General features: G+C 48.1%; 1 protein-coding gene and 1 non-coding gene across 2 annotated transcripts in view; both read right to left on the bottom strand.

Annotated features, from left to right (window-relative positions):
- LOC111771846 (receptor-type tyrosine-protein phosphatase eta-like) overlaps positions 1-25,647 on the bottom strand; it is a 146,192-nt gene that overhangs the window by 82,690 nt on the left and 37,855 nt on the right. The gene's annotated exons all lie outside the window — the stretch shown is intronic.
- On the bottom strand, positions 3,843-3,931 carry MIR9114 (microRNA mir-9114). Its single transcript, NR_128144.1, has one exon. It is a non-coding gene; the product is annotated as a microRNA mir-9114 (primary transcript).

Raw genomic sequence — 25,647 nt, 5'->3', positions numbered from 1 at the left:
GTGTGGCTGTGACTCGGGTTTGTGCTAGTGGAGGCAGAAGGAGCAGTGTTAAGAACGGACTCTTGGAGCTGATGCTGGGCGAGAACTCAGCTTCACCAGGTACCAGCTGCATCAGCTTGGGTCAGTTACTTCTGCGTCTTTGCCTCCATTTCCTCACCTGTATGATGGAGCTGTGACAGTAGCTGCCTTGTGTGCGGCTGTGCAGAGGGGCAGAGCTGAAGCAGGGAGGAGAAGAGGTGAGGGAGTGGCGGGGAAAGACGTCCACGCCTTTGTGAGGACCTGGCCTTTTCCTCTGGTTGAAAAGGGAAATCACTGCAGGGTTTGGAGCACAGGAGGGACATGATCCGACTTCAGGGTTTTTTGTTTGTTTTGTTTTGTTTTGAGGAAGATTAGCCCTGAGCTAACTGCGGCCAATCCTCCTCTTTTTGCTGAGGAAGACTGGCTCTGAGCTCACATCCGTGCCCATCTTCCTCTACTTTATATGTGGGATGCCTGCCACAGCATAGCTTGCCAAGCGGTACCATGTCCGCACCCGGGATCCAAACCTGCGAATCCCAGGCCGCCGAAGCGGAACGTGCGCACTTAACTGCTGCCCCACCAGGCCGGCCCCCAACTTCAGTTTTTAAAAAGGCTCCTTCTGGTAGCCTTGTTGAGAATAGACTGAAAAGAGACAACAGCAGAAGTAGGGAGACCAGTGAGGAGGCCCCTGCAATAACCCAGGTGAGAAACAACGGTGGCTCGGACCCATGCAGTAGCCAGGGAGGTGTGAGAAGTGGTGGGACTCTGGCTCTGCTTTGAGGGTTGAGCCCAAAGACAGGCAGGTGAATAAATACAGGGTTAGAGGGAGCGAAGTCAAGGATGATTCAAAGGTTTCAGGCGTGAGCAAGTGGAAGGATGAAGCAGCCATGAACTGGGAAACTGGGTAGAACCATGACTGGTGGTGGTTTTTTGTTCTGGAGGGGAAAGAGAATATTTCTTTAAATAGTAATTGTGGCCAGAATGTTTCTTCCCTACTTCTGGTTTCTAAAAAGAAAGATTTCCTTCAAAACTCCTGGCTTCCTTCTGCTTCTCCCCCCAGTCCGCAGCTCTCCCCAGCGCAGAAGGGATCTCACGGTGGTGGTCTGCTTCTCCACCCAGAAGCCCTACAGAGGCTGCTGCCACCACCTCGCCATCCTTTGTGAGGAGGCCTCTGGGTGCTCAAGGCTGCCCGTGACTGGGTGGGGACGCCGAATACCGGGTTCCTATCAGGAAATCCATGCCGTTCCACACCTAAGCCACATCCTCCAAACAAGCCTTTATCAGTAATAATGCTGATATTTTGATCTCTACCTTTTTAAGTGGTTCAAAATCTAAAAAACAAGTGTGTTGTGTAAACCCCAACAATAAGCACCTTGGGGCATTTAAAATAACTATGCCTTTTGTCCAGAGTTTTACAGATCACTGGAACATCATAATAAGCCCCTTACCTCGGCAGTTAATCAGCAAATGAGTCCTCAGCACCTATCACCAAGCAAGCCCTCACAAGTAAGCACCACACCAGGCAATGAAGGGCGGGGGAAGGGAGGGGAGCCTGTATGACGAGCACATTCTCCAGCTGAGAAGGCAACTCAGAGAGTTAAGGACTTCGAAATAGACCACACCATCAGGAGGTGACAGGCAAGCACGCCACCCAGGTCTTTCGATTCTAAAGTCCACGCTCTTTTTCTATTTCTGAGCTGGGTGACCTCGAGCAAGTTACTTAACCTCTCTGTGCCTGAGTTTTATCATCTATAACACAGAGATTATAAGAGTGCCTACCTCACTGGGTTATTGTGAGGATTAAATGAGTTAATTGATGCAAAGTACTTGGAAGAATAACTGACACACAGTAAGCCCTCAATAACTGTCATCATCACCATTATCATCATCATACAAGCTGCCAATGTAATCATTAGGATAATAACCACCATTACTGAACACTCTGTGCCAGGAACTGTACACTCAGTGCTTTACATGCAGTAAATCACTGCAACCTTCCAACAGTCTATGAGTTTCGTCCCCATTTTACACTGGGGAATCTGAAACCCCAGAGAGCAAGGGTAAGTCTTCTGGCTGGAGCTCACACAACTACTAAGTGTCAAAGGCAGGAACTGAACTCAGGTCTTACTGGTTATTTGCCAGAAACATATTGACTGCATAAAATAAAGCCAGCTGGGTGTTTCTAACTTCTATACAAATGTGAAAAAGACACACAGAACCAAGGGCACCTCTCTGATACATGAAGCTCCTTGAGGCACCTCAGCCCAAAAGTACAAAAGGGAAAAAAAGCTCCCCGATTCTTCTTAACTTCATCCACAGTGTGTGATACTAATCAGCCAGACCACATCCTATACCCACCACAACCCAAAAACCCACTTCCTCCCCAGAACACATCCCAGGGAGCAAAAGTCAACATCCAGCTCCAGCTTCTCCGAGAACACCTTGTATATTGCCCCATGCGTGCCAGCAAGTAACCGAGCTGGAAAAACATTCTCCCAATGCCTGGAAAGGGATCAGAGGTGCCTTGGATGGAAATGCATGGCGTCTTCAACGCTTCGTACTGTTCCCAGCACCGGCTGAGCTGAGCCAAGCAAGTTAGCAGTGTCCTGTGGGATCCTGAGATCGACACCACGGACCAGAGACACGCTGGCCCCAGTGGCCTTTTGTGGACCTGACTTCAGGGACCTACCTTCATTACCTGACCCTGATGACCTGCTGGTGGAATGGAACCCTTATGCCCCCAGGCCAGCACGTGGAATGACAGGAGGTGCATCTGTCAGCACGCCTTGGAAGCTAACCCGCCTTGACCCTTGACGTATGGAGCCCAGGGGCCCTTCCAAGGATTTGGGGTTGGGGGGTGGCACTGTTTCTCACATGTCCATCATGAGACCAGCCCTCAAGCCTCCCAAGGCCAGAATTCACCAGAAACATTCTACAGAGGATGTGACTGTCACACTGGTCAGGGGAGCAGGGGGAGGGGAACAGAGGCCAAGAAAGCAAAGCAAGAGGTTGACTACGCATTAACCTCAGAGATCTGACAGGAGATTTGGGACTTCTCAGACTCCAAGAACCACTGCTGCCTCAAAAGCTTGCAGGCATTCAGCAAGGCAAAAACGCAGTCCACTGCCACCAAAAGAATCCACAGTCCATAAATGGCACGTCCTGAACACGCGGGAGGGGTATCTGCTGAGTGCCCACCACACGCCAGACACATGCTAGAGGCTTTCTAAAAGAGAGTATTTCCCGTAAAAATAGAATTTCCTGCTTCTCTTGGGGGTGGGGCTCAGAAGTTCTGGCAACGCTGAGCCACATTCTCACATGACAACAAGGGCTGGGGCGGAATGGTGGCCACCTTCTGAGGGCTTGACCCCTCCAAGTCAATACCAGTGCCCTCAGCCCACTTCCCTTGTTTATGTGGCTGCCAGGCCCCTGTAGGCTGGTGGCCCGGGCATCGTATAAAAAGTGATGTGAGATGGCACAGCTGCTCAGCCACCACTAGTTTCTACAATTCTGCCAAGTCTTTACTGCACTGTAAGATTTGGGGGACCACTTCCAGGTTACCTGGGGGGCACATGAAGGACATTTCATTGATGATGACAGTAAAGCAGAGCCAGCCCTCGTGGGTAAGCAGCTTGATATTCCCCCAGGCTCTTCTCCATGCCCTGAGGCCCCTGTCCCACCTCCCACCCTTTAAGATCTAGGCTCCCAATGATCAAATCACCACACCCCCAGAAGGATCAATGAAGGGATGCAGACGCGTGAGATCTACAGCCTCGCCTGGCCTCAGAGGCTCCTCCACCCAGAGGGTACAAGCCTTTGTCAAGTGGGTTGGGAGGTGCCAGGGGGCCTCACCGTCACAGCTCTGGCACTGACCCAAGAGCTAGAATGGTGAGGCCCTCCACCATTCTTCCAGGCTGAAGCCAGAAGGGGGTGAGGCCACCGCTGGGCTCCAGAGGATGGCCAGCATTTCCTGAAGCCCTGGCAGGGAAAAGATCTTGATTAATGAGAGAGAGGTCAGTGCCTGCCCCAAGGGAACCATATTCCCACATTTCAAGAACCTGAAAATTGTCCATCTCTGCTCCCAGCGCACACTCACAGTTGAATCATGACTTTATTACGTTGTAGAACAAGAAAATATACCAAGCCAAGCATCACTTTAGACGTGCTCTCTCACATCTTTCTAAACCCAGCCCCACCCTGACGGGATCTAGGGGCAACCTACCGATGTGTAGACACCTGAGTTCTAGACACCTGAGAGAGAACAGAGCAAGACAAAACGCTGCCCTCAGGAAGCACAGATACTTTGCCTTCATCCTTGGCTAGAGACGAGCATCACTACTGTGCTCATTCTCAAGACACTAACATCCTCTGAGTCCTCACTCTGTCCCAGCTTGCATGTCATGCACTCCGCTCTCACTGTCACATTCTGGTATGACAATTATCTGCCTATGTAACAGAAGAGAAAACTGAGGCTTAGCCAAGTTACAGTAACCTGCTCAGAGTCACAGAGGGAACTACCATCAAAGGAAGTCTGACTCCGGAACCCCAAGCTGCAAATGTCAGAGAGGCATCATTTCCCGACTTTCAGATGAGGAAGCTGAGTCTCAAAAAGTTTGTGTAATTTGTCCAAGAGGATCAAGGTAAGAAGAGGTCTCATTCCCAGGCCCACTTACTTCCACGCCCTCCTGGCTGCCTCTCCAGAAGCCTGTGTTTTCTTCGCTGTCTCCCTTTACAGCTGGGCTTCTCAAGCTCTGTAACGCTGGCATCTGGGGTTGCGTAACTCATCGTCGTGAGGAAGCGTCCTGTGCATTGTGGGGTTCTTACCAGTATCCCTGGCCTCTACCCATTAGATCCCAATAGCACCATTGGAATCCTCTGCTCTACAGTCATGACATCAAAAATGTCTCCTGGGGGCCGGCCCCGCGGCCGAGTGGTAGAGGTCGTGCACTCCACTTCGGCGGCCCAGTGTTTCGATGGTTCAGATCCTGGGTGCGGACATGGCACCGCTCATCAAGCCATGCTGAGGCAGTGTCCCACATGCCACAACTGGAAGGACCCACAACTGAAAATATGCAACTATGTACCAGGGGGGCTTTGGGGGGAAAAAGGAAAAATAAAATCTTAAAAAAAAAAATGTCTCCTGAAAACAACCCAAGTGCCCACTGACTGATGACTGGATAGAGAAGATGTGGTGTAGATATGCAACGGAGTACTACTCAGCCAGAAAAAAGACAAAATCGGCCCATTCGCAACAACATGGATGGACCTGGAGGTATTATGCTAAGTGAAATAAGCCAGACAGAGAAAGACAAACACCAGGTGATTTCACTCATATGAGGAAGACAGACACACGGACAAAGAGAACAGTTCAGCGGTTACCGGGGGAAGGGGCAGTGGGGAGGGCACAGGGGGAGAAGGGGAGCACCTATATGACGACAGCCAAGGAATAACGTACAACCGAAACTTCACAGTGTTGTAAACTATTATGAACACAATTAAAAAAAGCCAGCTATCTGAAGATATGACTGTCACAAAAGGAAAGCCTTCTTGCCAAGTCGAAAATACAGTAATTACAATGACATTTTATGATTTCCCTGGGAAAGTGTACATAATGCATAGACAATATGTAAAAGGCACTAAAGAGGGATTGAAAAGTCAAAAAAAAAGGTACAAACTTCCAGTTATAAAATAAGTAAGTCCTGGGGAAGTACTGCAGAGCATGGTGACTACAGTTAACAATACTGTGTTGCATGTTTGAAAGCTGCTAAGAGAATAGATCTTGAAAGTTCTCATTACAAGAAAAAGAAGTTATAACTATGGGTGATGATAGATGATAACTAGACATTTGTGGTGATCATTTCACAACGTATAAAAGTAGCAAATCATTATGCTGTACATCTGAAACTGTATATGTAAACATAAACCATAACATAATGTTATATGACAATTATATCTTAATTAAAATAAATAAATGAAATACGGCTACAAACAAAAATGTCTCCTGACATTGCCAAATGTCCCATGGGGGGCAAAATCACCCCCAGATGTCAACCACACAGGGTACCAAGGGCAGGACCCAGGACGGTGTGGCGGAAGAGGCACAAAGTAGCAGAGGAGCCCTGGGCATGAGCCCAGCCTTAAATCCAGCCCCGCCCCTTGGCACGCGCCTGGGTCTCCTCCTTCGTAACATAGGAATGATGCTGCATCTTCCTTGCCGGGCTGATGTGAAGAGTAAACGAAACTTGTTATGCAAAGCAGTTAGGTCAGTGGCGGGCTGAGTCAGTGCCCAACTGCTCTTAGTTACTGTTAGCACATTGATTCTGGCCGTGCAGCGGAGACCACCTCACCGTGACCTGGAAAACAGGAGCAGGTTTTTCCACATTTACAGATAAACACAATCATCAGAAACGCCATTTTCCTTATGCCATGGAGGGGGGAAAATGTGAGCAAGCGACTTCCTCTAAACCAAAAAGAAAGAAAGAAAGAAAACCACAGGCAGCTTGGCCTGGAAGTCAAATGTAAGAATCTTCCAGCTCAAGCCTGGATTGCAATGGCCCATCACACGGCCTTGATGCTGTGAGCCAGTGTGAGCACACACGTCCACACACGCGCATGTGCACACTCCTACACACACACCTCCCGAGCAGCAGAGCAGCCCCACAGTGACAGCCCTTTATGAAACTGAATTATCAGAAACAACTAAAAGCTCAACAACAGAAGAGTTAAATAAAACGGATTACCAGGGACACTGGAATATCACGCAGCTAACAAACCTGGTGCTTTAAAAGAACAACGATCAACATGAGAAAGTGCTCACCTACGACACTGAGACAGGCAAGACACCAAAAATTAGATGTGCGATATGAAAAGTTTTATAATGTATGATTTCTGGGGGATAAAGTCATAAGGAAATATGGTAAAATGTTAACAATGTTGATCTCTAGATAGTGGATTAGGGGATTTTTATTTCCTCTTTATAGTTTCCTTTGTCTCCCCAGTTCTGTGTCTACAATGACCGTCGGAGGCGGGAAAGCCTCGTGGGTAAGTGCAGGTTGCAATTCCAGCTCTGTCTCACCTGCGATGTGACCCTGTACCAGGTGTTTCACTTCTCCTAGTTAATAACTAGTTAATAACTACTAACCATAGCAAGGACTCTGAATGGCACAGCTATTATTACTACTTTTATTATCGGAGGGGGAGTTAAGCCCTGGAAATAAAAATAGCAGATACTATGGGAGAAAAAGATGTCATGAGTTAATTCTCTGTCACCCTAAAGGGGCTATCTTTGTACTACAAGAAGGTAGAAATGTTCACCAGGCACTTTTGCCAAACTCTTCTGTTAGAGTTACCAAGACTGACAAGTGAGCTATTGCCTGAAAACCAGCCACTCTCACGAGATGTACTAAACCTAAGCCCACGAGCAGGCCCCCACAAAGGCTGTCTGCCACAGAAAAGGGGCGCCCCGCCCCTCGGCTTAGACGTGTTGATGAAAAAGCGTGTGTAAAGGGATGTTGCAACTGACCCGCATTTATGACATAACAGGAGGGAACGCTGTTTCAGAGAATCCAAGAAATGGATTTATAATCTGACTGTATTATCCGAAAAGGAAAAAGTGTTCTCTAATTTTCTGTTCTTTTTGAGGTTTTTATAAATTGGATTTTCTCGGTACAAGGCATTTCGGCAAATTACACGCTCTAAGGTTTAATGAACTCTCCGAATAAATGCTCTGAGGTTCCAAATACAGCCTGTAGGCACTTAAGCGCTGAGAGGGATGAATGTGTGAACAAACAGGAACTCTACGTTAAGGAAAAGAAATCACGTTTGACAAAACGTGACGGGCTTACCGGCCACGTGTGTGAAAACAAACTCAGACGGGCTTGAGTACACACACCACAAAACTCGCCTTTCTCAAACCATTGACTGGAGCGGCGATGAAACCTGAGAGGCGAGTTCACTGGGGGCACTGGAGAAAGTTCTGGAATGTTCCATGCATGGTATAGTCTCCACGTGTCAGAAGACTCAAAGGTGGCCCTTCTTGTTTTCACCTGGTTCTTTTCAACAAAAAGCACTTTTAATCACACACTTCACTAAATCTAAGACTATGATTTTTTCCCAAGTTTCCAGTGCATAAAGACAAAACATTTTAAGGGGGCTTCCTAATGGGGCCTCTGAGAGACACGCAGCATAATTTAATTTTCATTGTGAAAGGTTATCTCCACATAAAGCCCACTGTCAGTCTGTCTTCCCACAGAGAGGCCTGTAGCTAAAGAGCAGTTCGGAGTTTTCTAAGATAGTCCCGATTTTAAACTTCTCCCTTCTTCCGTCTCTATACACTGAGCACCCTGGATCAGGTTTGAAATGGTTGCCATCACTCAGTGGTTCTCAGTCGGGTGCAACTTTGTCCCCTCAGGGGACACTTGGCAACGTCTGGAGACGTTTCTGGTTGTCACGACAGAGCAAGGCGAGGTGGGGTGTGGGTAGGGGGAAGGTGCTCCTGGCATCTAACGGTAGAAGCCAGAGATGCTGCGACTCATCCTAAATGCCCAGGACAGCCCCCACGACAAGGGATGATCTGGCCCCAAACGTCACTAGCCCCAAAGTTGACAGGCCCTACCATAACTAGAAAGCTTACGAGGAGAAAGCTGAGGGGGCCTTACAATAAAACTCCTGCCTCGGGACTGAGTGAAGTTAATTCCAAAGGGGAACTATGCTCCTTCAGGGAGGACTCAGCCCTCCACCATCGGCGGCACGAGCCTGGACACTGATGTACTCGATCCAAGCCTCTGTTTCTCAGGCTATAAAGTGGGGGCATTAAAACATCTGCCTCCCAAGATTTTGGTGAAAACGATGCTGGATTACATACATAAAGGGTTTGGAGCGCTTCAGTGTCTGTACGTCATAAACGCAAACTACATGCGAGACAGGTCAGCAAAGCAGAAACATCTTCTGAACCATAACAGCCATCCCTGCCATACGCTGTGGAGCTGCCACCTGACAAGGTATCGCAAGGCAGAGCCACTGGGGAGGCTGAGAGATGGGGCAGCACAGGGGTCTCTGACCAGAGATACCAACAACTGAGCAGTTTCCTGGGGTCACCTGTCCCCACAAAGATGTCCTGGATGGGGGCAATGACTAACCAAGCACAGACAGGGAGAGGAAAGGCTCACGTGCCAGATCATACCCGGGGCAGCATTTGGTGGCAAAGGGCAAATGCTATCCAACAAGATGGTCAGTCGGGGTTCTTCTGACCCCAAAGGAAAGAACAGTGGACTAAACCACCACCTCTTATAATGCGTCCTTTAAAGAAAGTAACAACAACAACTGAGAATGCTGGAGCCAACAACTGGAATTCAGGAGCCTCAAACAGGTCCCTCAAATGCCCACACGCTGCAAGGGATCCCCCAAGAAAGCCATTAATGACCAGAACCAAAGAACATTAGTAATAACCAATTCGGGAGGGTCAGAGCCACACAAAGGCCCCAGAAGAGGAACTTGTGTGTGCAGTGGAACTTCTATGTCTAAAGGGAACCACCAAGGCGCCAGCCCTGTGGCCACGTCATCCCCACCCCCCCCGCCCCCAATCCCATGTCACACCCATGCTCGCGTGAGGCAGGAGGTCGTGAGCTGGTGGCTCAACTTGGAATTTCCAGACTTCTGTTTTCTGAAGTTTAGGGTGGGGGAGGTTATAAGTTAATATCCATTGATGCTGACAACAAAAGTGAGAGCTTTATATTAAGAGCTTTTTAGCCCAATTCTAACTAGAACATGACTGTGAGAGATGGCCAAGCCTACAGCTTCAGACAGACCCCCTCTGGCCCTCAGACCGCAGACACCCCACGCTCCGGAGTCCGGATTACAAGATCAGACACAGCGCTTCACCTCCACTTATTAGCAACTTTGAATTTTTTCAATGTGTTTGAGAGTTCACCAAAATGCTCACAGAATGACTGACTACTCTACTGCAAACAGCCCATTCTTTTTATTTTTATAACAACACATTCATGTTGCACACCTAAAAATAATACAATGTTATTATATCTCAATAAAAAAAACTGGAATAAGGAGGAAAAAAACCACACTACTCACAGGTGGGCAGCAAAGACTCTCAACCTAGAGCCTACTGAAATTTCAGCTCATCTATGTGCAACCTTGGACAAGTTACCCAGCCTCTCTGAGCCTAAGTCTACACACGTGTAAACTGTGCAAATAATCTATACTAGGGGAGAGGGAGGGCACACAAGAAGGGTGGTAACATGAGACAATATAAAGCATTTGAGCAAAATGGGCTCCAATCCTCTCCTCGCTAACCCCCGCCCCCGCCCACCACTCCCCACCCACGGCACCACCACAGACACGTTAGTTAACAAGGATTCCCATCTCCAGACTCTCAACTTTCTGAGAACAAGGACCTCGTCAGTCTTATCCACCAAGGCTGGGTTGAGGGCAGGCCTGGCACGCAGCAGAAGCCCAATAACTCCCTGTGGAATGACCGTAACCCGGAGCAAAAGGCTCAGTCTCCATTTCCTTCTCCAGAAAACAGAGAGATTCTCTCCCCGCAGGATTGTGACGATTAAATGAGCTAATATGTGCGACGGTGCCAGGCTCAGGGCCTCCATATTGGTGCTCTTTAAGTACCAATCCACCTCTCGTTTGGCTCAAATGACATCACAACGGAACTAGGCTTTGAAACGGTCACACTATGTGCACAGAATCAGGTGGCATTTTCATTTTCTCCTCGATTCACAGGAACACATGTGGAAGCGTACTTGTAAGTTCCAGGTGGCCAGCCCCTCGCGCCTGGGGGAGGCAGGGGAGGGTGTGGCCTGCAGAACTCAGACCACGAGCCCACGCGACCTGGACCACAACCACCCCCACCACCACCCTCACCGACCCAAAGAGGGTCCAAGAAGCCAGCCATCATGCCTGACCTCAGAGCAGCTGTGACTCTGCCCAACCACACAGTGGACCTCACTAGAGATGACAGTTCCCACTCCCCCAGGTGGGACCCACTGAGGAAGTCAACCCTACGTCCAGCTGGGCGAGGAACCCTACGTTCAACCTCATCCGAGCAAGAAGCGTATACGCCCCAAAAAAACACAAGTGAAAAGCACAAGTGTGGGCCTTGCCATCCCAGGGAAGGCTGTGTGGGCCGAGGCCGAGGCCTCCCACAGCCCAGCACATCAGATGCCCCCTGCCTTTCCCACAGGCCAGGCCCGCTATGGGAGGAAAGGAGCCCAGCACCAGGAGCCCTCAGAGCAAAGGGACCACCTGGTTCTGGAACTTCACAGAGCATCAAAGCAACAGTGAAGGACTAAGCTTCCCTTCATGGGGAGGGGAGAGGGGCTGCACCACTGCCCTATTGAGTGGGTCAAAGGTTTCTCCCACCTGCCAACGAGGCTGGACTTGAAAGGCACTTACTAGCTGCAAGCTATGGGTACTCGCCCTCTCTAAGCCTCCACTTCCTCACCCCATAGGAAGGTTATGAGGGTTGAGCATGGTGCTGGCACAGAGCCAGCACTCAGTGAAAGGCGGCTATTAGCCAACCATGGCAGAGCCCCTCACAGATGCCACCACCGGACCTTACCAGTTTTGAAAGATCCCTCTTGATGGGGGGGTGGGGGGGGGAGGAAAAAAACTCAAGAAAGGAAAAAAAGAGAGAGAGAATTATTCAACCATTTCCTTCCCTGTTCTGCTTTGACGGTCCACACAGTCATACAGGTGGCACTTGTTTTAGTCAAGTGAACACCAAACTTTTGCTAAAGACAAGAAACTGATGCTTTTCCTGCACTCGTCTACCCTCAGCTCCCACAGTCCTCTAGCCAAGAGGTGCTGGTCTCCCCAGGGGCTCTGCCTAGGTCTTCCTGGTTGAACAAATGTGGTTCTGTTCTGCAAAAGAAAAGGACCTCAGGGGCCGGCCCCGTGGAGCAGCGGTGAAGTTCCCACGTTCTGCTTCGGCGGCCCGGGGTTCACCGGTTCGGATCCCGGGTGTGGACCTACGCACTGCTCGTCACGCCATGCTGTGGCAGGCGTCCCACATAAAAGTAGAGGAAGATGGGCATGGATGTTAGCTCAGGGCCAGGCCTCCTCAGCAAAAAGAGGAGGATTGGCAGCAGATGTTAGCTCAGGGCTTATCTTCCACAAAAAAAAAAGAAAAAGAAAAAGACCTCATCCTAAACAGGACCCCGTTTATGAATATCAGACTAGAAGAGAAGGTTCTACTCAAAAGGGAGCTGATCAAAGACTGTGAAGACATGGTGTGCACTCATAGGAGTTCCAGACCTCACAGGTCAACACCCACTCTGTAGGGGTTTATTCTTTTCCAGAAGGCAGTGTACCAGCTGCATTTTTACAGTTTCTTTAGACTTTTCCTATTAACAGATTCACAAATCATAAGAAAAGCTTTTCTTAGACCTTGAGCCTGATTCAAGGGCTGGGAAACATGGTTCTCTATGCTGTCTCTTTGGGTCCCCTATTTCAGGAAGCCCTGTTCTACTCTGGGCAACAGCTTCCTCCTAATCAATGAATCAATCAATCTTCCGCCGTCTGCCTCTGTGCCTGTCTCTCTGTCTCTGTCTTACACACACACACCCAAGAGACAAAAGAGAGAGCCCGGTGCTGTAGATTTACTCTTGCAAATGTCTCCCGCATCCTGAACTGCTGTCTTTGGATCTGAAAACCCCCTAGTCCAGTCCGCAGCACTGTTTTGATCTGGGAGAAAGGGAGAGAGGAAGGAATTTCCGGTCATTGGCAGAACATTAATTTCTAGTAAATCTTCTACGATTAATCACGTAACTCAAAATATACCTTTTCAAACTCAGAGACAGATCAGAAAGAGACACGGAGAAGAAAAGATATGCTTTCCTTGTCACCCGGGAGCACCAGAAAGTCTTTACCTGGAGTGCCCCAACATGAAAAAACCTATTGGTTCCAACGTCAGGAAAACATACCACGTGCCAGCCCCAGTGGAGCAACAATTCAGGACACAGAGTGTTCTATTCATGAGGAAAACATAAGAGAGATGTTTTCTTTCACTATTCAGAGCCTCAGTCATGTCCTACTGGGCAAATAAAATTCATATGACCAAGAAGACACTGAAGAGCCCCCTTATAACGTGCCTCCCCAGCTCGCAATGCCCCAGCCAGCAGCCCTGTATCTCTCTCAAAAGGTGAACTCAGTCTAATAGGAATATTCGATTCTGAATTATTCAAAGAGATAGTATCTTTATTGATTAGATAAACAAGTCCAACTTGGCCTTCATGTAAATGCAAACTATTTGAGAAAAAAAACTCTGTCTGTCTCTCTTTGCACTCAGGAGTTTAGCAACTGGCAACCTCTCAGGGCCCAAGCACCTAAAATCCTGTCTGAAATACTGTCACAATATTGTCACATCTTCCCCAGTCTCCGTGGTGATGGCTTTCAGCTTTAAATCCGGAAAGTGGCTGAAATGCTCAGAATCCGTGGTCTATTCAGAAGCAAAGGCTTCTCGTCTGAGAAATAAAGAGAACCAGAGCCCCAGTTTCTTAATGTTTGTGATGGAGTTAGCAATAACACTACGAACACGGGAGTACTACGAGGACAGCAATAAACTGGATAATGCACCCAGAATGCACACAGTAGGCCTCTGACAAATGGTAGTGTGTCTGATCATTATTATGCAAACCTGGGAGTGCTCAAGAAACAAGAGAGGCTCAGATCTTCCACCTCCCTGAATTTTCACAGGAAATAAACACAGGTGACTAATCCTTCATTCAACCGTTACTGAGCTCCTACTGTGTGCCCAGCACTGAGTTGGGAGGCATGGAGATGAAGACAGCCAAATGCGAATGGTCAAATTGAAGGAGGAACAGAGAAACAGCACGGTGAGCTGAGTGACGCAAAAGCAGGAGGGACCCAGGATGCACTGACTGGGCACAGATTTCCAGAAGTAGCCAAGAGGAATCAGCCAAGTGGAGGAGGAGAAGGGCGACACGGATAGAGGGTGCAGCCAGCCCGGGAAACCTAGAGAAGACAGAGAAAACCACACACACGGGAGCAACGTGGAGTTCGCCATGGCTGGAGCAAACGTAGATGAAGAACATAAGAGAAGAAGCTGGAGAGGTGAACAGCCCATGGGCCAATCACCCTGGGGACTCCAGGGGCCAAAGAAGATTTTTAGCAGTGGAATGACGTCATCAGATCCGCATTTTGGAAACGTCTCTCCTGTTGGTGGTAGTGGTACGGAAAATAAAATTGTGGAGCTGCAAAAAAGTAAAGATGAACAAAACACATGGAACCTCTATCAAAGCTGTGTACATAAGGAGACAATCCAAATTTTGGCTCTGGAGAAAGAATGTCTTTTATTCCCCAGAAATGGTCACATCGCACCAGCCGCGCGCACGCGCACACACAGCATCGGGGGTTCCTGTGATAGAGCTCCGGACACGTGGCTGTTTAGCGAAGCCTGTGCTCTCTGAGAACTTCGGTAAGAAGCAACATCTACCAGCAGTTTGTCTCCAAAGAAAAAGCTGAGACTTGGAACTCGGAAAGGCTCAGGTACTGGGTGCATTGGTGAGGCCAGGAAAGGGCAAAAGGCAGACCAGGGAGACACTTAACTATTAATGTCAAAGTTGACGCTGGAAGCCCGTTAGCCTCCTATCAGCCAGTTTCCCAAGAAAGCTGCAAAAATAAGAGGGATGAGGCAAAAACAGAATTAAGGAAACTTATAAACCTGGGTAAGTTAGCCACATTTAAATCCACAGATACCATGCCCAGGAAAGAAAAAGAAATGGTGTCAAAGGGTGTTATTGAGAAAGAGAAAGGGGGCAGGGAAGCTGGAGGGAGGGTTCCAGGATCAATTCAATAAATCAATAAATGCCACACACCCCGACACACAGGGTATTTGTTGTATTTGGCAAAAGGCAATAGAATTCCATGGTGTGATGACTGTGGAGTGAGACCTGACTTTAATTCCCAGCACTGCCATTTACTCTGGGACCTTCCTCGAGCCAGTTTCTTAACCTCTCCAGGCCACAGTTCTTGACATTGCCTGAACAACAAACCCTGCCTCGCTGGGTAGAGAAACGATTAAAGAGAGAATGCGCACAAAGCAGCTAGTACTGGAGTAGTAAGTGCTGGAAACAGTGAAGGCTCTTATCTGTCATCTTACATTAGAAACTTTCACGTAACTGATCAGAAAACTCAGAAGCAAAGCTGTCCTCTTCAGCGAGGCTGAATGGAGAAGGCAGATTCTGCGTCTCACGCAGTGACCTGTTTTTGACGTCAGCGTAGAAATGGCTGTGGGGACATCTCCCCTGTCAGCACTGTTGTCAGACCCTCCCTCCACTGAAGTGTTAACTGACAGTACAAGCATTCGTTCAACAAGCATTTACTGAGCGCTAACTGTGTGAAAGGCAACATGACAGCCCACGCTGCAGCAATGACAAGAAGCCCAGTCTTGTCTTCAAGAAGATGAACCAATCAAAAAGACGTGGACACAAACAAGCGTAATACCAGACAGGAAATTGTGCCACCGGGCAGGTACAGAGAGCAGCTGCAAGGGTACAGAAGGCCAAGAGGCCAACCGTGCAGACTATGTATAAGGATATAGCAAAGAAAGATGATCTGAATGGAGCCTTGCAAAAGGGGTCAAATCAAACCACGTGGAGATAATGGGAAGGGCACTCCAGGCAGAGACAATGATAGATGTCAACTCACAGAAGCCAAGAAGGACAGGAAATGAAACGGGACAGCAGGTATGGACCTGTCCCATAGGGCTTAAATGCCAGGAACCCAGACTTTACTCGTTAACTCAGCATCATTCACATGCTGCTTGTCCCACAGGAGACCAACGGGTGTCCTGCGGGGCAAGCCAGGTTCCACAGAATCAACAGGCTTCCTGACGGCACTGCGTGTCTGAGCTGAGCCTTCAAGAGATTTAAGGGCTTCGGGAAGCTCCTTAGAAGGGGGCTCTTCCCCAGCTCGTTTGACCAAAGAGCTCCTTCCCCTCTCAGGTTCTCTCCTGGTTCTGAGGGAGTGTGCAGTGTCGATCAGGGCACTGATTGATAATATAGAAAATTATTACTCTATTGATCGAACTGGATAACCAATGTCTCCAAATAGGAATTAGGAGGCACCGTGCAAGAGGTCTGAATTGGGAGGATTAAATTACATTCAATATGGTCACCAAACTATATTTTACTCTTTCGAATGCAATGTTTTTTAAACGTGGTATTGTTTAACGTGGGGTATTTGCATGTGCTGTGCATGACAACCTGTGCTCCTCCCAGGTAAAGGAGATGACTCTGATATGAGCTGGCTCACCTGGTGCTGCTTCGGAGAATGGTTCACCATCGACAGATTTAAGAAAAGAAAATGAAGGGATAGCCCCATGGCGTAGTGGTTAATTTGGGCACACTTCGCTTCAGCGGCCTGGGTACACAGGTTTGGACCCTGGGCATGGACCTACACCATTCACAAGCCATGTTGTGGCAGTGACCCATATACAAAATAGAGGCAAATTGGCACAGATGTTAGCGCACAACGAATCTTCCTCAGCAAAAAAAAAAAAATGAAGAAAAATAGAAAGAATTCTAGAACCAACTGACCCTGCACCACACAACTGAGAAGCAAGTCACTCATGAGCAGCTGTATGTGCCTGGAGCTCTGACAGGTAAAGGACAAGAGTACTAATAACAGCAGACGGAACACTGGGTTTGAAGGCAGACAGATCTGGGTTTAAACCCTCTCTCTACTTTTCAGTTCACACTCTCAGCAAACTCATTTCAAAGACTCTCTGCTAAGTTAATCGCCAACATAATGTGACTTATAACAGCCAAAAAAAAAAAAAAAAGAAGATTCAACCTAAACATTCAAAAATGGTGCAGTAGTTAAATAAGTAATGTAACATGATAAACTATGAGGCTCCCGCTAAAATCACTTTTCAAAAACATTTTTGAGAATAATTATATTCGCAGCCCACGTAACATGAAAGGGGGGAAAACGTGGCTTTCGACGCCACACGAGCGACGTGAAATTTACAGACCAAAGAAAGGAGCGAGAGGAACGGAGGAAGTTTACAGTCAGGAAGGGCTCAAAAGGAGCGCAGCTCTGCGACGCGAGCACGGCAGAGAAGTCAGGGGCAGGAAAGCCAAGGGGCCTGCCCCAGCCCACAGACAGACGCCCTCGGAGGTTGTGCCGGGAATGCCAAGAAGGGGCAGAACGGAGGGAGAATCTGCTCTGTTTCAGCCGAGATGTAGGTCAGTGTGTCGCTTCTTCACAGAGGTGAGCAGGATCAGAGCCGCTGATAACTCCAAGGCAGAGCAGACAAGAGCTGTACTACGGAGGCCTCCCTGGAGAGCCCAGCACGCCCCGAAGACTGGAATCTTCGGGCTATTTTTTACCCAGCGATTGACTAAGAAGAATGCACTATTAAGGAGATCATTTCTCCCCCTCTCCGACCGTCCTATAAATTGGTCCTGTGTTTCCCAACACCAAAAGGGGCAGTAACTCATGCAGAGCGAGATGCCAGTAAGTACAAATTTAGAACGTGGTTAAATAATACTCTGATCAAACCCCCAGCGACAACACTGAAGAGACAGACAGAGAAAGTAAGAGTCTGCTGGCCCTACAGCTTAATTCTATGCTCTAATTCAGAGCAGGATAATTAACCCCAAGTTTCACTGCTAACACTGAACTTTTTCAGCCTGATGAGAATATCATTTAGTATCCTGCAATCGCCAATAATAGCAAGACGACACAATGGCGCCCATTGAGGCTCCAATCAGGGCACATAGTCATTTACATAGAACATTTTCTGTGACTCTCTGTAATACAATGCCACAAAGACTCGATTGAGACACAAGTCTTCTTTCCCATAAACTAAAAAAGAAAAAAAGAAAAAAGGAAAGAAAGAAACCACAATTTCCTTTACAGGACGCCACAGATGGTCTCCACCCTTCCCGAGGGTTCTCCAGGCCCGGGCACTTCACGACAAACTGCTCATCCTGATGCTGACCAGTAACTCGACGCCTGCGCACTACCCTGTGTGTACATTGGCCTAATCTCTTCACACAGGAAAAGGAGATTTGCGATGCTTTAGGAAAACCCTAAGCTTAATAAAATGGAGTAAGGGATGTGGCGGGGCCTAACTGGATTAACGGCTTTCTCCCGACTTTGCTGGCCTCCCTGGGGTGACTGATGTGGCCTTGGATGCAGGCCTGGAGAAACATGGGCCGCTGTCCCAGCCTGTGGCCCAACTGGTGCCATGGGCTACAAACTGAGTGTGAAAGGAGGTAACCAGGTGTCATGAGTCACCAAGGAAGGAGAGTGTTATGGCCTTGCAGGACAGTCACCACGCTGAGAAAACACCAGGATTCGGAAGCGGGACAGACTAGAGTTGGCATCCTGGCTCCATTCCTTAGACTGTGAGCCATGACTTAACTGCTCAGAGCCTTCATTTCCCCCTCGAAAAAATGAGCTTTGAATACCATCCAGGGATGAAGAATCTGACTCGTGCGTCTGCAATACACGACACGGTGCGCAGCATGAAAACAGCAACAATAATCGGAAGGGCCATCGTCATTATTCTTTAGTAAAGATTTGCAGAAAAACTGATAGGCCGTGGAATGTAATGTTTAAGAGCCTGGCCCCTAAAGCTAGGTCCCCCCCACCGGTTCAACTCCCAGCTCTACCACTTGCTAGTCGGGTGACCTTATTTAATCTCTGTGCAGATTTCTCCATCTGTAAAATGGGCAAAGTAATAGCACCTACCTCCTAGCGCTGATGTGAGGATTACATGAGTTAATATGTGCAAAGCACTTATATAGTATGTGTGTATGTGTGTGTGTGTCTGTGTGTGCTCACATGTGCCAGGGACTATTCGAAAGATTTGCTATATAAATAAAAATAAGATGAATCCGTAGGAACCTTGGGAACGGGGCTGTCCTTAAATGCAATAGCAACAGTTACTAATATCCATATTATGCTTTCATATCCACTATGTTATTTAAGCCCTTAAGTGAAACCAAAAAAAAAACAATCCTATGATATGAAATTGGGACCGAAATTCCAAAGATGGCCTGGGAGTCTTCCTTTCTTAAAGGTTTCCTTTAAGAAAGAAGAGGGGGGGAAAGGCCCTGGTGACTGGAAAGCACCGAATGAATGAGCATTTGTTCTTTTTCTAGCTCAAGTCTTTGCCTGTACAGCCAAGTTCTTCCCAGCAGAGCACATCCTTCTCACGTGCCATCTTGAGGGGATGGCCAGCAGGAAAGTCCAAGCTAATGTCCAACACCAGGACAGGATGAGCTGAAGGAGAAGAAAGGGGAGACGGGCCAAGTTTATATGCAGCTTCCAACCAAGTGAGAAAGGCTCCACGCGGCGACTGTTAACAGTGTCAGCACCTTGGAGTCCAGACTAAGAAGTCCCGCCAAGTCCCCGCTCCTCACATGCCCCAATCTGCCTTGGAGAGAAGCCTTTTAGTGAGCGAAGCATTTGTTGAAGACTCGGCTGGCTAGACAGGTCAAATGCTCTGTTTCTGCTACTGACCCCAATAGGGCCACCAGCAGCAGCAGCGCCCACCACACCGCTCTCAAGGCCAGATCTCAAGTACAGACTCGCCCGTGACTATCTTCTTCTCTATTGCTACTTGTCTCATCATCCTGAGGGATTTCCACACCAGGTTCAGAGCAGCACAGTGACTGGTCCTTGGTCACTCTGCCCAGATGCAAAGGCAAGGCCAACGAGGTAGACAGGCACTTGAATCCTTTGACCATCCACCAGGACTGGACCCATGCACCACCTGGCCAGTACCACCAATCAGACATGATGGTAAGCTCATCCAGTCCCACAGCTTCACACAGCTGATGCTTCTCAAATTTACCATTCCAGCCTCAACGTCTTCTCCGAGCTCCAGGCACCTGTTACCAACGGCGTGCTCAACATCTCCAGATAGATGTCTAATAAGCATCTCAAGCTCAAAAGTCTAAAATCCACCCACTCCAGTCCATTCCACTCCCCACAGAGCTGCCTCCTTGCTACTCCACAAATAAGCCAATCAGTCTTACCTCAGGACATTTGCACCTGCTGTGTTTCCTATGCCCCCTGGAGGAGCTTTGCCTGAACACCATATGGAATATAGCACCTGCCCCCATCACACTGATCCCCTGACCCTACTCTGCTTCTCCTCACAGCCCTGAAGTCTACCTGTCTTCCCCACCAAATGTAAGCTCCGTGAGGAAGGGGGCTTGGTCTGTTTTGCTTACGTCAGTATCCCCAGCACATAAACAGTGTTTGGCACAGAATAGGTGTTGAATAAATTGTGCGTGCTGAAATAATCCATTAATTGGTTAATCAACTAGAGGCCAAGGCAGACAAAAAGAGGGTCAAAAAACAAAATCACTCTGGGGCCTCACTTAAAAGAAAGCTTTTAAGAAGCACTTGAAGTCCAGCCGAGGAGCCTTATGGAGCGGCTCAGCAGCCAGAGTCAGGCTAGGCTGCTCAGCTTCTCTTTTCTCCCTTCCCCCCTCTACATTTTACCTCATAGTGTTTTGAAACTGATGGCAGATCAAAGTCCAGAGCTGAAGGATGAGAATTTCACCAAAAAAGGAACCAGGCTGGGGGAACAGGCAAGGGGCAGGAAGCAATGCTGGGGAACTGAGTCGCTCTCTGCCACCTGGCCTGGAGTGGCCAGCTGGACACAGCAGAGGCAGCTGTCACTTACTGAGTCTTGACGCATCACTGAGCACCTAGAAGGATGCTCATCCTCATGACAACTCTAAGATAGAGCCACAGGAACGCTGCCTCTAACATGGGGCCGGGTTCCACTGTCACCAGGGAGCAGGAGTAGGATCTGATACAAGCATAACGACCCTTGTTGGGAAGGAGGCCAGTTTGCGAATTTCCACAAATCTATTAAAGTCCTTTATGGGGCTGGCCCCGTAGCTGAGTGGTTAAGTTCATGTGCTCTGCTTCGGTGGCCCAGGGTTTCACCAGTTCGAATCCTGGGCACGGACATGGCACCGCTCATCAGGCCATGCTGAGGTGGCGTCCCACATGCCACAAGTAGAAGGACCCACAACTAAAAATACACATCTATGTACTAGAGGGCTTTGGAGAGAAAAAGGAAAAAAAATAAAATCTTTAAAGTCCTTTAAAGTACCACTTGTTGCCCACATCCAGAGCATCCAGTCACCTCTTCCTCCTTAGTAAAAGACCCTTGGTTTGCATTTTTATCTATTGCACCCAGAACTGAAGGGCTATATTTGCCAGCCTCCCTTGCAGCTAGGTGTATGCCTGTAACCAAGTTACCACCAGCGAGACATAAGCAAAAGTGTTTTGTGGGCTTCCAGGAAAGAGTCTAGAGAGAGCTGACTCAGCAGAGAAGCTGCCTCCGTTTAGACCTGTGCCTTGCTTCCTTCCGCCACCATGTGGCTCAGACATGAGATCTGGAGTTCCAGGAACATGGGGAACGATGAGATGACCTAGAGGATGGAAGCCATGTGCAGGAAGATGGAAGCTTGCGTCCCAAATGACACTCTGGGGCTCTAAGAGCCCTGAACTGCGACCTCCAACTTATTTTTACGTAAATGAGAAAGAAAAGTTTACAGCCCTTAAGCCTCTTCTAAACCACAGTTCATCAGAGCTTTTTTGTTTTTTTTGTCATATGCAGCTAAAGCGAAGTCTAACATAAGCCCAAAGCAAAAATAAAACACCAATAAAACCTGCCCCCCTCTGTATTCCCAACCAACTCCATAAAAAGCAAAACATCTGTCCAGATAAGAATCCAACATTCCTACAAATTAATCTGTTTTACGTTTGAATGTCCAGAACTTCTTATACTATCATCTCTATCACTGACTCCAAAGAACATACAATGGAGAGTCTCCATCTTTTTCTAATTAAGAGAAAAATTTCCTCCAGTCTTACAGGGAGGCACCGATCAGAGGCCTTCAGGAGTCCAGGGGATAAGAGGGTGCACAAAGCAATTTTAAGCTGCCACACGGAAGGAAGATGGGCAGAACAGGACTTCAAGTTGGAAATAGTCCTGCTCATCTTTAATATTTTTATTCTTTCACTTATGCAGCTAAATATGTATGTTTATCAAATACAAACCAACAATTACAAACTAATGTGCAATAATTACAAAGGGGATTGCCAAAGAAATCCCGACTATACAAAAAAGGAAAAAATAAGTCCTATGAGCACCCCATATGTGCATAGAGTTTGGGGGATTTCATATCACCTCATTTAATCCACACTAAAGAAAAAATAATAATAATATGAGCTAGGTCTTATTATTATCCCATCATATAAGGAAACGTGTTTGGAGAGGTTAAAAGATTTGTCCAAGGTCACATAACTAGTCAGATATTCTTCTTGTTAAAATAATTGGGTGGGGAAGAGAGGAAAGAGCAAAGAGTAATTTTCCCTCTTTATATCTTTCTGTACAATGTGAATTTTATACAACTATGTACACACATTATTTGATCACTTGTTTCCTTTTAAAATAAATAATAGGGGCCGGCCCCGTGGCCGAGTGGTTGAGTTCGCACGCTCCAGCTTTGGTGGGCCTGGGTTTCACCAGTTCAGATCCTGGGCGTGGACATGGCGCTGCTCATTGGGCCACGCTGGGGTGGCATCCCACATGCGACAACTAGAAGGACCCACAACTAAAAACATACAACTATGTGCTAGGGGGCTTTGGGGAGAAAAAGGAAAAATAAAAAAAATCTTTAAAAAATAAATAAACAAATAAAGAATAAAGTTATCTTTCACGGCTCTGAAAAGGGAAAAGTAATTGGACCAATATGCATGAGGTCACAAGGGCTAAGCAATGTACACAGGTGTGAGGCTCACCTGACCCAAGATGAGCCACATCTGGGAGGCATGGGGAGGGATGCTGAATGAGGCAGGACTGTGTCCACTGGGCTCCCCGCCGCATCCACAGCTCTCAGCAGAGGGCCTGATCCTCACACAGCAAGCCCACCGTCAATGCTGTGGTCAAAGACACCATACCATACTTGGACAAATCTGTGTCATACAGCAGTAGAATGTGGTGTGAAATCACACGTGCATAACTGAACATTTTCTTTCTGGCTGTAGATTCACCTCCAAACTACCTTCCATTTGCAGGGTCCTGACTTGTCACTTTAACTGCCCTCTCCGCTGTGGATCCAAACAAAGGCAGAGAGCTGGGGGCTACAGGCTGAATCAGGCTCATGGATGAGCTGGGTTCACCCACACAATGTTTCGAAACAAATGTAAGCCAACTTCAACAATTAAGAGATTTCACATTAAAAGCCCAGATTTCCAGTTTTTCATGAAAACCTGAGTGATGGGACAACACCAGGTCCCCATGTTGGGGCGGGCCATGAGGGGAGAAGACAGCGTGGGGAAAGGAGGCATGGAGTACACCCCAGGCCTCTCCCAGCACCACCCATCTTCAAACCTATTTCTCCACCGTTAGAGAAACACTTCTTGGCGTCCACGCTTCTATTGAAAGCACAAAATGGAAAGATAAACCAAGAAGATCTTGTGTTTCACAAAAGGTCAGAGAGCATAAGACTCAGCAGTAGGAAAACCTTCGCTTTCTGTCTAATACTCGAGCCAAGTGCAACTGTGAAGAGATGCTAGTAACTTAGGGTGCTTTTTCTCTCACCCCGGGAGCCCCTCTCCTTCCCACTGACTGCCTGGACCCTGCATGCATGTGAGCTTGGGACCTGAGAGCTCTCTGAAGAAGAGCTTTTGTGGAGAAAAAATAACAAAGCTGACAATACGGAAGCAGCCTCTGGAAGGCAGGCAGCCCCTGGGCAGAAGTCCGCAAAGACCATTAGAGCGCAGTCAAAGGTCACTGCCATATGTGTGGCCACAACTCCACCGAGTTATGCATTAGAGTGAAATCTAATCTCCAGCTCCTATCATTATTCTGGGAGCCACAGAAGGCCCCCTAGACCCGGCTTTGGGAGCCAGACAGTGATCCAAGCAGCCTCCCGTCAAGGGAAGAGAGCCGGCCACCCAACTGAGCTCACAGCCTTGTCCTAGGGAGTGAATGAACCACACTTCTAGTTGTCCCCTCACCCTTTGGATATACCTGAATGAACGGTCACCAAAATGCTCAGAACAAAGATGTGAATGACACAGCATCTGAGAGTCAGGCAGGACATTAGGAGGGCAGGAACCACCATTTCTTAAACACTCACCGTGCGTAGGCAATATGCCAGGTGCGCTGCCTGTGTGATCATATTTCATTTTCACAACCTCATGATGCAGGTCATCCACCCCATTTTTACAGATGAAGAAACTGAGGTTGAGAAGCTAATAACTTGCCCAAGGTCACTGTCAGTAAGATGGAGAGAAGCAACAGGCTGCTGGCTTTGGGGACGGGGTGGAAGGTGGTCGATGGTGCTGGTAGAAATCAGGGGCAAGAGCAGACAGTGAGCCCTGGCAGCCATTCAGACTCCCTTTGTGCCTGCGAGAACCCAGCTCCACAACAAATGGATTCTGAGCTGTCCTGACATGGGGTTCAGCGAATCACTGCCCTTTGCAACAGAGCACAGGGCCTCCTGTGGAAGGCTTGGTCAGTCTGAGGACATACTAGATTTTTCTTCCTTCTGAGGTAAGACCATAAGGCACGACGCCCCCTCCCGGGCCATAGCCCTTCTCTGTGGTCACTCTTGGCCCCAGCCCCAGCCACACACTGACCATCCTTGAGTCCTGTTGGCCAACTAGGAAACATATCTTGGACTTGGCCTTTCACCACCCTTGGGGACCTAATCTGATAACAGACCGCCAGAAGCCCACACAGTAGTCCTCACTGGTAGGTAGGAACCAGGCCACAACAAGCAGATTTCAACACCTCATCACAGAATCTCAAACAGGTCTGAGAAAGCTAAAAATGGCACCCACAAGGGTTGCTCTCATTGACATTCATAGGTTGAAGATCCCTAGGGCAAAGCCCATTAGAAATAATCACCAAGGGAAGGTCTCTTACTCCTTCCAACAGAAACTCAAACCCAAAAGCACCTATGTCCAAATATGTCCCAAAATGTCCCAAATTTCTCAGCAACTTGCCCTGTTTTGGGGGGCAGGGTTTTGGTTACACATTCTTAGCAACAACATGGGAATTCGAACCCAACCCGCATCAGGACCAAGTTGTACATCTTGCCTGGTGGCCAGTCCTTTTATGGGAAGCCTCTGTGTCCTAGGACCTCGCCCGTCCTTGGCCCTTTCTGGCTATGACATCTCAAGGGGATTCCAAGGCTCGTCCAAATTGGGCCACTGTCAAGAAACCCTGTTTCAAATCTTGAAAAAAGCCCTTTAAAAAAGTCTTTCCTCTAAATCGTCCCATTGGAACCCCCCTGCCGGGTCAGTGTGTGCTTTGTGTATGTGGTGGGGGGAGGGGACAGGGAATGACAAAAGGGTTCACGAACCTACAAGGACAACCACTTAACCCAACAAAACCCTGTGTCACGGGATGTCAGGGCCCAAAGGACCCTAGCAACTGCTTAAACCAAGTGAGGAAATAAACCCAGAGGTTTGAGTCTTGCTCAAGTCACCAAGCTAGAAGAGACAGATTCAACACTAGAATCCACTTCTCTACATTCTAGAACCAGGGTTCTCCTTATACCACATTAGCTCTTCTTGCTCTCCTGGAAG

Source organism: Equus caballus, chromosome 12 (genome assembly GCF_041296265.1).
Source record: "Equus caballus isolate H_3958 breed thoroughbred chromosome 12, TB-T2T, whole genome shotgun sequence".
NCBI classification, from domain to species: Eukaryota; Metazoa; Chordata; class Mammalia; order Perissodactyla; family Equidae; genus Equus; species Equus caballus.
This window is presented reverse-complemented; position numbering and strand designations above follow the sequence as displayed.